The sequence below is a fragment of the Rhincodon typus genome, chromosome 17, assembly GCF_021869965.1.
Source record: "Rhincodon typus isolate 14 chromosome 17, sRhiTyp1.1, whole genome shotgun sequence".
Classification (NCBI taxonomy): domain Eukaryota; kingdom Metazoa; phylum Chordata; class Chondrichthyes; order Orectolobiformes; family Rhincodontidae; genus Rhincodon; species Rhincodon typus.
The window spans coordinates 25,569,966-25,581,144 of NC_063348.1; the positions used below are offsets into that span (position 1 = coordinate 25,569,966).

The window sequence follows — 11,179 nt, forward strand, 5'->3', positions numbered from 1 at the left end:
AGCAGGAAGGGTCTAGACCCGAAACGTCAGCTTTCCTGCTCCTCTGATGCTGCTTGGTCTGCTGTGTTCATCCAGCTCTACACCTTGTTATCTGACGTTATGATGGTGCCGTATAAGATGTTAATAAGGCCACAGCTGGATGACTGTGTGCAGGTCTGGTCTCCATGCTACAATGAGAATGAAATTGTACTAGAGTGTGTGCAGAGGAGGTTTGTCAGGTTGTTTCCTGTGATGAGACCAATTCAGCTATGAAGACAGACTAAGAGAGGCTGGGGTTGTTTCCCTTTGAGCAGAGAAAGCAGAGGTGTCCCTTACTGAGATGAACAAAGTTATGTGTAGCGTAGATAAGGAGAAAATCTTTCCCTTAGTAACATGGTCAATAACTAGCGAGCACAGTTTCAAGGAGCAGAGGGGATTTGATGAAGAACCTTTTCACCCAGATAGTAGTGGATACCTGGAACTCTGCCTAAAAGGGTGATAGATATTTAATATGTATTTAGATGATTGATAGATCTTTGATGACTGGCAGTATCATGATGGATTAAAGGGGCCACTTTCTGTGCTGTAAAAACTCCATGACTCCGAAGCCATTGCAGGTATTCTCAACAATGGCAGGACCACTCAGCCAGGAGCAGTGCTGGATACATGATGGTGAGGTTCACCCCTGGCAAAGGCTGTAGGCAGAATGGAAAAATTGAGTATGGACAGTTTACACAAGCTGTCATTTGTGAGTGTTAATTTAATAACATTAATGCTGCTGATTGCAAGGGTTTTCAATTGTTAAACTTGCAGAAATTGATAATGAAAGTAAATTAAAATTAACCCCAAAATGACTGAAAAGATACTCCACAGAATCAAACAGCAACGTTTTTCAGAAAGGGGAATTAGCTCAAATGGTAGAGCGCTCGCTTAGCATGCGAGAGGTAGCGGGATCGATGCCCGCATTCTCCAATGCTTTTAATTTACTGTGGTCTATATTTGAGATCCTTTTCGAATGAGGCATGAAGGGAGCTGGTGTGTGTGTGTGTGTGTGTGTGTGGCTGGCGGGGGGTGTGGGTCACCACCCGAACTCACTGGTAAAGAAAGGTCCGGTCTTTCCGATTCTCCAACATCTTCTACTGTTGTTTGAAGATATATTCAGTCCAGGAGGTTGGCGATCCCCATAACATACCCTCGCCCGTGACTTATAGCCCTGGAAACCGGACTATAGGGATGGACAAGGTCCGGAGATTGGGATGTGACAGGGTCCAGATGCCGGGAATGGGGATGTCAGGATCCGCTGGAGTCTGGGCCTTAGTCGGTCCAGGAGGCTGGGCTTCATTGACTATTTCGAGACAAGCTGCTGTACCTGATAAACCAGCGGGAATCCAACTGAAGTTTAACTTCCTTATTCCCAGGTTTTGATTATATGGTTCAGGGTTTGGTTTCGACGTCGATTCTACATTGGGGTCGTTTTGGTAGTTAGCTTTTGACGTGGCTGTTTCCGTAGTGTAGTGGTTATCACGTTCGCCTAACACGCGAAAGGTCCCCGGTTCGAAACCGGGCGGAAACACTTTTGTTTTGTAAATGTATTTTAGTGTTATAATTATTTTTCAAGTAATTTGATGCAAATCAATAATAATGGAATTATTATATTTCAGAATTCAATATTTCTGATTTTAAATGTGGTTTTATGAGTTTATAATTACAGCAGGGTCTAGAGTAGAATTTGGTGTTTTTGTCCTTTTGCTTCCCAAACCAAAGTAAACAATTAATTAAACAAGCAATTGAGTACTCATTGAATCAAATCTTTTTGAAATTCTTGCAGCAGTTTTATTAACATTTTGCACCTTTAGAACATGCATGACTCATGACTGTCAAATACAAGCTGTTCCATGGCAAAAAGCACCTACTCTCATTGCACTATCGTATCAAAGTATTGAAAATTTGCATCTATAGCAGAATAATTTTGGAATTTTATGTTTTTTGATGGCTGGAAAATGACTCACTAAGATGCTTGTTAATTCCTTAATATGTCCAGTGCTTTTTTACACAGTTGAATAACTTGTTCTGAAGTAACTTCAGCTCCTTGTGACATTTGAGGCTGTCCTCAGAATCAAGGATCACTTACTTCCACTTCGAATAGAGTCATAGCGATGTACAGCACGGAAACAGACCATTCGGTCTAACTCGTCCATGCCGACCCGATATCCTAAACTGATCCAGTCCCATTTGCCAACATTTAGCCCATATCCCTCTAAACCCTTCCTATTCTTTTACCCATCCAGGTGCCTTTTAAATGCTGTAGTTGTACCAGCCTCCACCACTTCCTCTGGCAGCTCATTCCATACACGCACCATCCTCTGTGTGAAAAAGTTGCCGTTAGATCCCTTTTAAGTATCTTCCTTCTCACCTTAAACATATACCCTCTAGTTTTGGACTCCCTACGCTGGGGAAAAGACCTTCACCATTCACTCTATCAATGCCCCTCATGATTTTATAACCTTCTATAAGGTCACCCCTCAGACTTTGATACTCCAGGGAAAATAACCCCAACCTATTCAGCCTCTCCCTATAGCTCAAGCCCTCTAACCCTGATAACATCCTTGTAAATCTTTTCTGACCCTTTCAAGCTTCACAACATCTTTCCTATAGCAGGGAGACTAGAATTGCATGCAGTATTCCAAAAGGGTCCTAACCAATGTCCTGTACAGCTGCAACACAAACTCCCAACTCCTATACTCAATGCAGATGGTGAACAGGTTTTTGGGAATCAGAAGGTGAGTTACTTGGTGCAGGACTCCTAGATGTTAGTAAGGAGAACTGTGTCAGAGTGTCAGTGCTGACTGAGTGGGCACTGTTGGAGGGTCAGCGCTGAGGGAGTACCACACTGTCGGAGGGTCAGCTGAGATTCTGAGATGGCAGATAAATCCAATTTGTAATCTGATGATTTTCAGGTTCGTGGTGTTTGAAGGTCAGGCAGGTTAGGTGTCGGGAGGTTTGTGCACTCTCTTTAATAACTTGTCTTTGCCTGGCTATGTAGCTAGTAAAGTTCCAGTAAAGTCTCAGCAGTGTTATGACCAGGCCCAGGCAAGGTTCCTCAGTTTATAATGGTTCCAGATGGGATATCCCAAATTGTCAAGCTCCCACATAAGTGGAGATGAATTGACTCCCTTTCTTTATGATGATTAAGCTCTTGGCCTAGTAAGCATTGGGAGTTACTATGTGGGTTACTTGCCTCAGAATTCCTAGCCTCTGACATGCTCTTCAAGCCACAGTATTTATATGGCTGTTCCCGTACAGTTTCTGATCAATGGCAACCCCAGGATGTTGTTCATGATGGATTCGGCTATGATAATGTAATTTAATGTCAAGGGGCAATTGTTAAATTCTCTCTTGTTGGAGATAGACATTTTCTGGCACTTGTGTAGCACGAATGTCACTTGCCACTTATCAGCTCAAGCTTGAATGTTGTCCAGGTCCTGCTCCATCTGGACAAAGCCTGTTTCTGTATCTGAAGAGTTGCAAATGCTACTGAACATTGTGCAATCATCAGTGGACATCCCCATTCCTGACCTCATGATGCAGGGAAGATCATGATGAATCATCATAAAATGGTTGAGCCTAGGACATGACCCTGAGAAACTCCTTCAGTGAAAGCCTGGGGCTCAGATGATTGATCTTCAAAAATGCATATTTCCTTTGTGTTAAACATGACTCTAACCAATGAGAGATAGTAAGAACTGCAGATGCTGGAGTCAGAGATAACACAGTGTGGAGCTGGAGGAACACAGCAGGCCAGGCAGCATCAGAGGAAAGTTGATGTTTCAGCTCAGGACCCTTCTTAGTTTTCCCTTGATTCTCTTTGACTTCAATTTTGCCAAGATTCCTTGATACTACACTTGTTAAAATGCAGCCCAATATCAAGGGTACAAAACTCCTCACCCCCTTCCCCACTCCCCAGTCCCCTATCCCCACCACCTCACCTCTTTTTTGTTCATATTTGGATAAAGGCTGTAATGTGGTTTGGACGTGAGTGTGTCCAGGGAATCCAAAATGAACATGGGTGAGCGGGTTATTGCTTGATAGTACTATGGAAGATACATTCCCATCACTTTGCTATTGATTGAGAGAAGGCTGAGGAGTGCTATTGGCTGGATTGGATTTGTCCTGCTTTTTATGAACAGAAAACACCCAGATGGTTTTCTACCTTTTCAAGTAGATGCCAGTGCTGTGGCCGTACCGAAAAGCTTGGCTAGTTCTGGAGTGCAGATCTTCAGGACTGTTAGATTCAGTCTCCACGTCTCTTCAACATATCTATTGTTTTGTCATGTTTTCAAAAGTAAATTCCAGTTCATTTTGGTTTTTACTTTTACAAACAAATTTGAAAAGTCCAAGAACTTGCACGCACAAATGTTTTTGCCCATAAACTATAGTTTCTGTATATTCCAATGGTAGGGTAACATGACAAATGCAAATATTGATAGTGTACTATGTATATGGGTACATGGATAATATTTTAATACTAATGTCTTGACAAGGTGAGGATGGGTCACAGCTCCCTTTTTTTTAACCCCCTTTCTGTTCAGTCGCAATAATTTTTTTTCTTGTTCTGCAGAGCACTTAGCTATCACACTTCAATTAAACTTAGTTTATCAGATCAAGAATGAAGGGGAGTCAATTCCAAAGTTTTTTTGAGTGAAACAGGTAGATTTTTATTACTCAACAAAAAAAAAATGAAACACGACATTTAAAACACATGTAACACACGTACTAAGCTTACAAAGAACACAGAGCGGGGAGCGGTGTGCAATGTAGGCAGGAAGATAGGTTGCAGTTTGCAGCTTTCTGGAGTCTTTGAGTTGCACGAGTGAAACCTGAGTCACAGAACTGTTTAGCTGTCCTCCTGTTTCCTCAGCAGTGGCAAAGTTTTCAGATATCTTTGATTTCTCAGTCAGTGGTGCTTTTCCAAGTTTTCTTTTTCACTGGTGCTGGTTTATTGAAATTGACATTGAGAGAGAAAGAGAGAGAGGCAAGCTTTCTGTCTCCTTGCTGCATTCAGCCCATGTTGCCTTTTCGATTCTTCGTTGTTCAAAGCAAGCTACTGAAAATGATTTATTTATATATTCTCAATCTATCTCCATTGTCGTTTCCAAACTGGACCCTCTGCAGGTAACCTTTCATCTCAAACATGTGACATTACCCTGCAAAACAAAGTTATCTAGTAAAACACAAGATGCAAATTTCTTGAGTTTCAATGCCTCGTGATTAAGATGATTTTGAGGCAGCTGGTTTTTTTATATTCCACGTGGGTTGCCCGGGCTTTTCGGGTGATCACAGCAGCCATTTGAGGTCAGCAATGCTCTTTTATATATAAATACACTTGTAGTTCATGAAAGTCGAAGGCATTAAAGTTGTTAATAAAATTGTAATAAAATTCTGAAAATTGAATATTGATAGCCTAATTTCACTACCATAGTAACACTGTCAACAGTGATAGTATATAAGATTTCAATTAGAAAAGGTAAATTTATTTCAGAACTTCAACATAAAATATATTAACAGGACATCTGGAGTGAAATTCCATTCTGCCCCATTTCCAATATGTTACAAGTTGTGCTCTTTTAAAAAAAATGCATACTCTAAAGCTATGCAAAATGCTGGCTATGCAATAAATTCAAAATTGGTTATAAAATATGGAAGCGTTGAATACGGCTGACTTTTAGATAAAAATGGGCCAGTAATTAGACATAAAGTCTAAACAAAACAGTCCAATGTGCAACTCAAGAACTGTCCATTCTTATTTTCAGGTAGACATTGATTTTGAAAGTTTACACCCTAACCTGAAACAGATGAGGGCTACAATAATAAATGTGTAAATCAGGGACAAATTATATTGTTAGGCCCCTGCAGCCAGTTTGCTTTCTACCTGTGTTGCTACCAGCAGTTCCTCAGCTGGCTCACAAATCATGGGCAGTATATGAGAAGGTGATCATTTATGGTGAAATTAAAGGGGTTCTTAACATTCTCTCAGATAAAATTTTGGCAAGTTTTGGGAAGCATGTTATTTCTTTTGCATTGTATTTTTTAACTACTTAGTCAATTTCAATGTGTCTATAGTGTCTGGGAATGTTCTGAACTCTGCACTTCTGGCCCATTACTTCAAGAATTCTGAATCCAACTCTTGTAAAGAACATTCAAATGTGTATGAGAACAATTAGAAATTTTCTGCAGGTGTTCGTACAGTTTGCAAGCTCACGTGTTGATGCTGGAGAATGTTTTCATTATTTTGTATCATTACTTGAAAACAAGTTTTATTGATTGAATTAGATGATCTTGATCGCCTATTGCTTTTAAATGCACTTGTCGGTGAAGTGAAACAACTTAATTAGTGTTTTCTCAGTCATCTGTCAAAAGAATTAGAAAGGTACATCCTGCTCAGATCAGAAGGGGTCCTATTGTTTCAACCCTGGGTTGCAATATTGTAGGATTGGGACGCTTGGCTGCACAGGACCATCTCTAAACGTAAGGAACTTGGATCATTTATGAGAGTGGTAAGTATTTTAGAGACTATCTAAGCCAACGCACAAAATGGGTTTAGGTCAGAAACTCTCAATCTCATTCTAGGTAGGGATGACTTTGTGATGAAACTATTTGACAACATGGCAGAGGAGATTTCAGTGTGGAAAACATTTGGAAACTGGACAGAATGGAAGTCCAAAAGGACTTTGAATAAATTATAAGTGGAATTATAAAACTTTGAGTGCTGACAGTCACAGAAAGTTACTGAAAACAACTATTGGATTTTCTTTTTGAAGATGCAACAATGCGGGTTAATGATGGTAGAAGGTCCTGAAAGGCAGAGTGGTCTGAAAATACCCATGTGATTCCACGTGCAAATGGTAAGTTAGATTCCAAATCAGCTTGGGTGGCACAGTGGCTCAGTGGTCAATACAGCTGCCTCACAACACTAGGGACCCATATTCAATTCCCCGCTTGGGTGACTGCCCATGTGGAGTTTGTACATTCTCCTTGTACTTGTGCAAGTTTCCTCTGGTTTCCTCCCACAGTCCAAAGATGTGCAGGTTAGGTGGATTGGCCATGCTAAATTACCCATTGTGTGCAGGCTAGGTGGGTTAGCTTGGGAAATGTAGGGTTACAGGGGTTCCCTTAAGAGGGTCAGTGTGGACTTGATGGGCCAAATGTCCTGTTTCCATGCTGTAGGGATTCTATGCAGGGTCTGAAAGATAATAATATTTTGTGAAAGGAAGGGAAATAAGGCAGGCAGGTGACTGAGGTGTCAGTAAGGGAGCACTTTGAGACCAGTGACCATAATTCTCTTAGTTTTAAAATAGTAATTGAAAAGGATAGATTGGATCAAAAAGTTAAAGTTCTAAATTGGAGGAAGGCCAATTTTGACAGTATTAGGCAAGAAACTTTCAAAAGTTGATTGGGGGTGGATGTTCACTGGTAAAGGGACGGCTGGAAAATGGGAAGCCTACAAAAATGAAATAACGAGAGTCCAGAGACAGTATGTTTCTGTTGGGTGAAGGGCAAGGCCAGTAGGTGTAGGGAATTCTGGATCACTGGAGAAATTGAAATTTAGGTCAGGAACAAGAAGGAAGCATATGACAGGTATAAACAACAGAGATCAAGTGACTGCCTAGAACAGTATAAAGGCAGTAGGAGTTTACAGAAGAGGGAAATCAGGAGGACAAAATAGGGACATGAGATAGCTTTGGCAAATAGGGTTAAGGAGAATCCAAAGGGGTTCTACAAATACATTAAGGATAAAAGAGTAATTAGGGAGAGAATAGAGCCCTTAAAAGTCAGCAAGGCGGCTGTTGTGTGCAACAGCAGGAGATGGGGGAGATACTAAATGAGTATTTTGCATCAGTGTTTACTGTGGAGAAGGATATGGAAGATAGAGAACGTGGGGAAATAAATAGCAACATCTTGAAAAGAGGTCCATATTTCAGAGAAGGAGGTGCTGGATGTCTTAAAATGCACAAAGGTGGGCAAATCCCCAGGACCTGATCAGGTGTGCCCTAGAACTCTGTGGGAAGCTAGGGAAGTGATTGCTGGGCCCTTTGCTGAGATATTTGTATCATCAATAGCCACAGCTGAGATGCCAGAAGACTGGAGGTTGGCTAACGTGGTGCCACTATTTAAGAAAGCTGGTAAGGAAAAGCCAGTGAACTATAGACCGCTCAGTCTGACATCAGTGGTGGGCGAGTTGTTGGACGGAATCCTGAGGGACAGGATTTACATGTATTTGAAAAGGCAAAGACTGGTTAGGAATAGTAGATGGGAAATTGTGTCTCATTAACTTGATTGAGATTTTTGCAGAAGTAACAAAGTGGTTTGATGAAAGCAGAGTGGTGCACGTGATCTATATGAACTTCAGTAAGGCATTCGACAAGGTTCCTCATGGTAGACTGGTTAGCAAGGTTAAATCACATGGAATACGGGAGAACTAGCCATTTGGATACAGAACTGGTTCAAAAGTAGAAAACAGAGGCTGCTGGTAGAAGGTTGCCATTCAGAATGGAGGCCTGTGCCACAAGGATCGATGCTGAGTCCACCGCTTTTTGTCATTTAGTTAAATGATTTGGATGTGAACATAGGAGGTATGATTAGTAAGTTTGCAGATGACACTAATTGGAGGTGTAGTGGACAGCGAAGAAGGTTATCTCAGAGTACAATGGGATCTTGATCAGATGGGCCAATGGGCTGAGAAGTGGCAGAAGGAGTTTAATTTAGATAAATGTGAGGTGCTGCATTTTGGAAAGGCAAATCAGGGCAGGACTTATACACTTAATGTTAAGATCCTGGGGAGTGTTGCTGAACAAGGAGACCTTGGAGTGCAAGTTCCTAGTTCCTTTAAAGTGGAGTCACAGGTAGTCAGGATGGTGAAGAAGGCATTTGGTATGCTTGCCTTTATTGGTCAGTGCATTCTGTGTAGGAGTTGGGAGGTCATGTTGCAGCTGTGCAGGACATTTGTTAGGCCACTTTTGGAATACTGTGTGCAATTCTGTTCTCGCTACCAGAGAAAGGATGTTGTGAAACTTGAAAGTGTTCAGAAAATATTTACAAAGATATAGCCAGGGTTGGATGGTTTAGCTATGGGGAGAGGCTGAATAGGCTGAGGCTATTTTTCCTGTAGCATTGGAGAAGTTTATAAAATCATGATGGGCATGGATAGGGTGAATAGGATAGGTGTTTTCCCTGGGGTGGGGGAGTCCAAAACTAGAGGATAAGGTGAGAGGGGAAAAAATTAAAGGGGACCTAAGGGGCAACTTTTTCACGCTGAAGGTGCGTGTATGGAATGAGCTGCCAGAGGAAGGTGTGGAGGCTTGTAAAGTTACAACATTTAAAAGACATCTGGATAGGTTAATGAATAGGAAGGGTTTAGACGGATATGGGCCAAATGCTAGCAAATGGGAGTAGATTTATTTAGGATATCTGGTCACCATGGACGATATGGACCAAAGGGTCTGTTTCCATGCTGTACATCTCTATATTTCTGTGTTCCAGGGAAGTACATCAGGGCTCAGTTCTTGGTCCCTTACTTTTCTTGATAAGTATGAATTATTTGACTGAAATGTAGAGTACAGATTTAAGAAGTTTGGAGATTATACAGAAATTGATTGTGTGAGTGACTGAGAAGGAGAAAGCTGTAGACTACAGTGAAGAGAAATGTGCACATGGAATTCAATCTGGAGAAATATGATGTAGTGTATTTGACAAGGGCAACAAAGCAAGGGTTTGCACATTAAATGGTGGGGTACTGAGAAATATTGAGGAGCAAGGGGTCTTTGGAATCTATGAGGATCAATTTCAATAGCAGAGTAGGCAAATAAGGTATGAAGGCATTCAGGATGTTTTCCATTTTTGGCAGAGGACAGAACATAAGAGTAATGAGATTATGATTAATTACATAAAACAATAGGTCACAGCTAGACTACTGAATATAGTTCAGACCACTGCTTCAGGGAAGCATGTGTTTGCATCAGAGAGGGTTCAGAGGACATTTACAAGGATGTTGTCAGAAATTGAGAATTCAAGGGAGCTGCAGCTTTGTTGGCCACTGGGATGGAATGGCCACATCGTCCATTTGAGCACAAGTCCTTGTTCCAGCAGATGACATAATTGATGATGGCCCACTATGTCCTGATTCTATGCCTGCACTGTCTTTCTGAAAGCTTTATAAAATGATGGTGAAGCCTGTAGATGTGGGGTTTTGGTAATCTCTTTCACCTCCTTGCAGGATCTTCAACTGCTGCTTCTCCCTCTGGAGATTCTGTGCCAGCCATTGATTGTTGCTGTTCTTACTGGGCTTGCTGACAAATTTGCAATTGGTGTCTCCTTCTCCACAGACCATCCCTGTGAAGTAAGGCCAAAGGACTCTAGCAACAGCAATTTGGAAGACAGCAATCTGTGGGGAATTTTGGGAACTGAACACCAGTTCTCGAAAGGTACTCCTGAATCTTCATATTAATCACAATCAGAATATCAACCATGTTGTGTCCTGACATAGTTTGTCATGGAGACCTCACGAGGACGCCAATGTCATGCCTCAATAAAGAGCTTTGCGTTACATAACAATATCCACGTGTGTTGCAGAACCAAGTGTGTGTGCTACATTGTGGGAGCGAAATTCTGGCATCAAGCCATCATCATAGTTCCTCCCCTCCAAACAAATGCCACCTTGAACAAGATAGACCATGTCTTTGGATACTTAGAGTTCAATATTTGAATGTAACGACTCTGGTCATGATTGCTGAGGCTGTGAATTGTAATGTTTATTCTTGGAAAATGAATGACCTGCCAATAAGGTGAAATTTGATGCCAGATAGGCGGCATGATTGTTTTAATTGATAAAGTAATCAAGAGCTATGGGGAAAAGGCAGGAAAGCAGAATGAGGATTATCAGATCTGCCATGATCTCATTGAATGGTGAAGCAGACTCAATGGGCAGAATGGCCTATTTCTGTTCCGACGTCTTATACTTCAGATTTTTATTTTAATGGTTTTACTGAGTTGCATTGTGTGAAAATCTATCCTAATGTGTTATTTCTTCTTTTACAGCTGAAGCATTCTCCTTTAAAACCAGTTTTATACAATAGCAAGATTAGGAGGTGGCATGTATTTAAACAAGTATCAGGCATTGAAAGAGTTAACTCATTGGAAAGAATTT

General features: G+C 41.2%; 2 non-coding genes across 2 annotated transcripts; both read left to right on the top strand.

Moving 5' to 3' along the window:
• Positions 1-878: 878 nt before the first annotated feature.
• Positions 879-951, top strand: trnaa-agc. The gene has a single exon. It is a non-coding gene; the product is annotated as a tRNA-Ala (tRNA).
• A 528-nt stretch (positions 952-1,479) lies between these two features.
• trnav-aac lies at positions 1,480-1,552 on the top strand. Its single transcript has one exon. It is a non-coding gene; the product is annotated as a tRNA-Val (tRNA).
• The last annotated feature ends 9,627 nt before the right edge of the window (positions 1,553-11,179 follow it).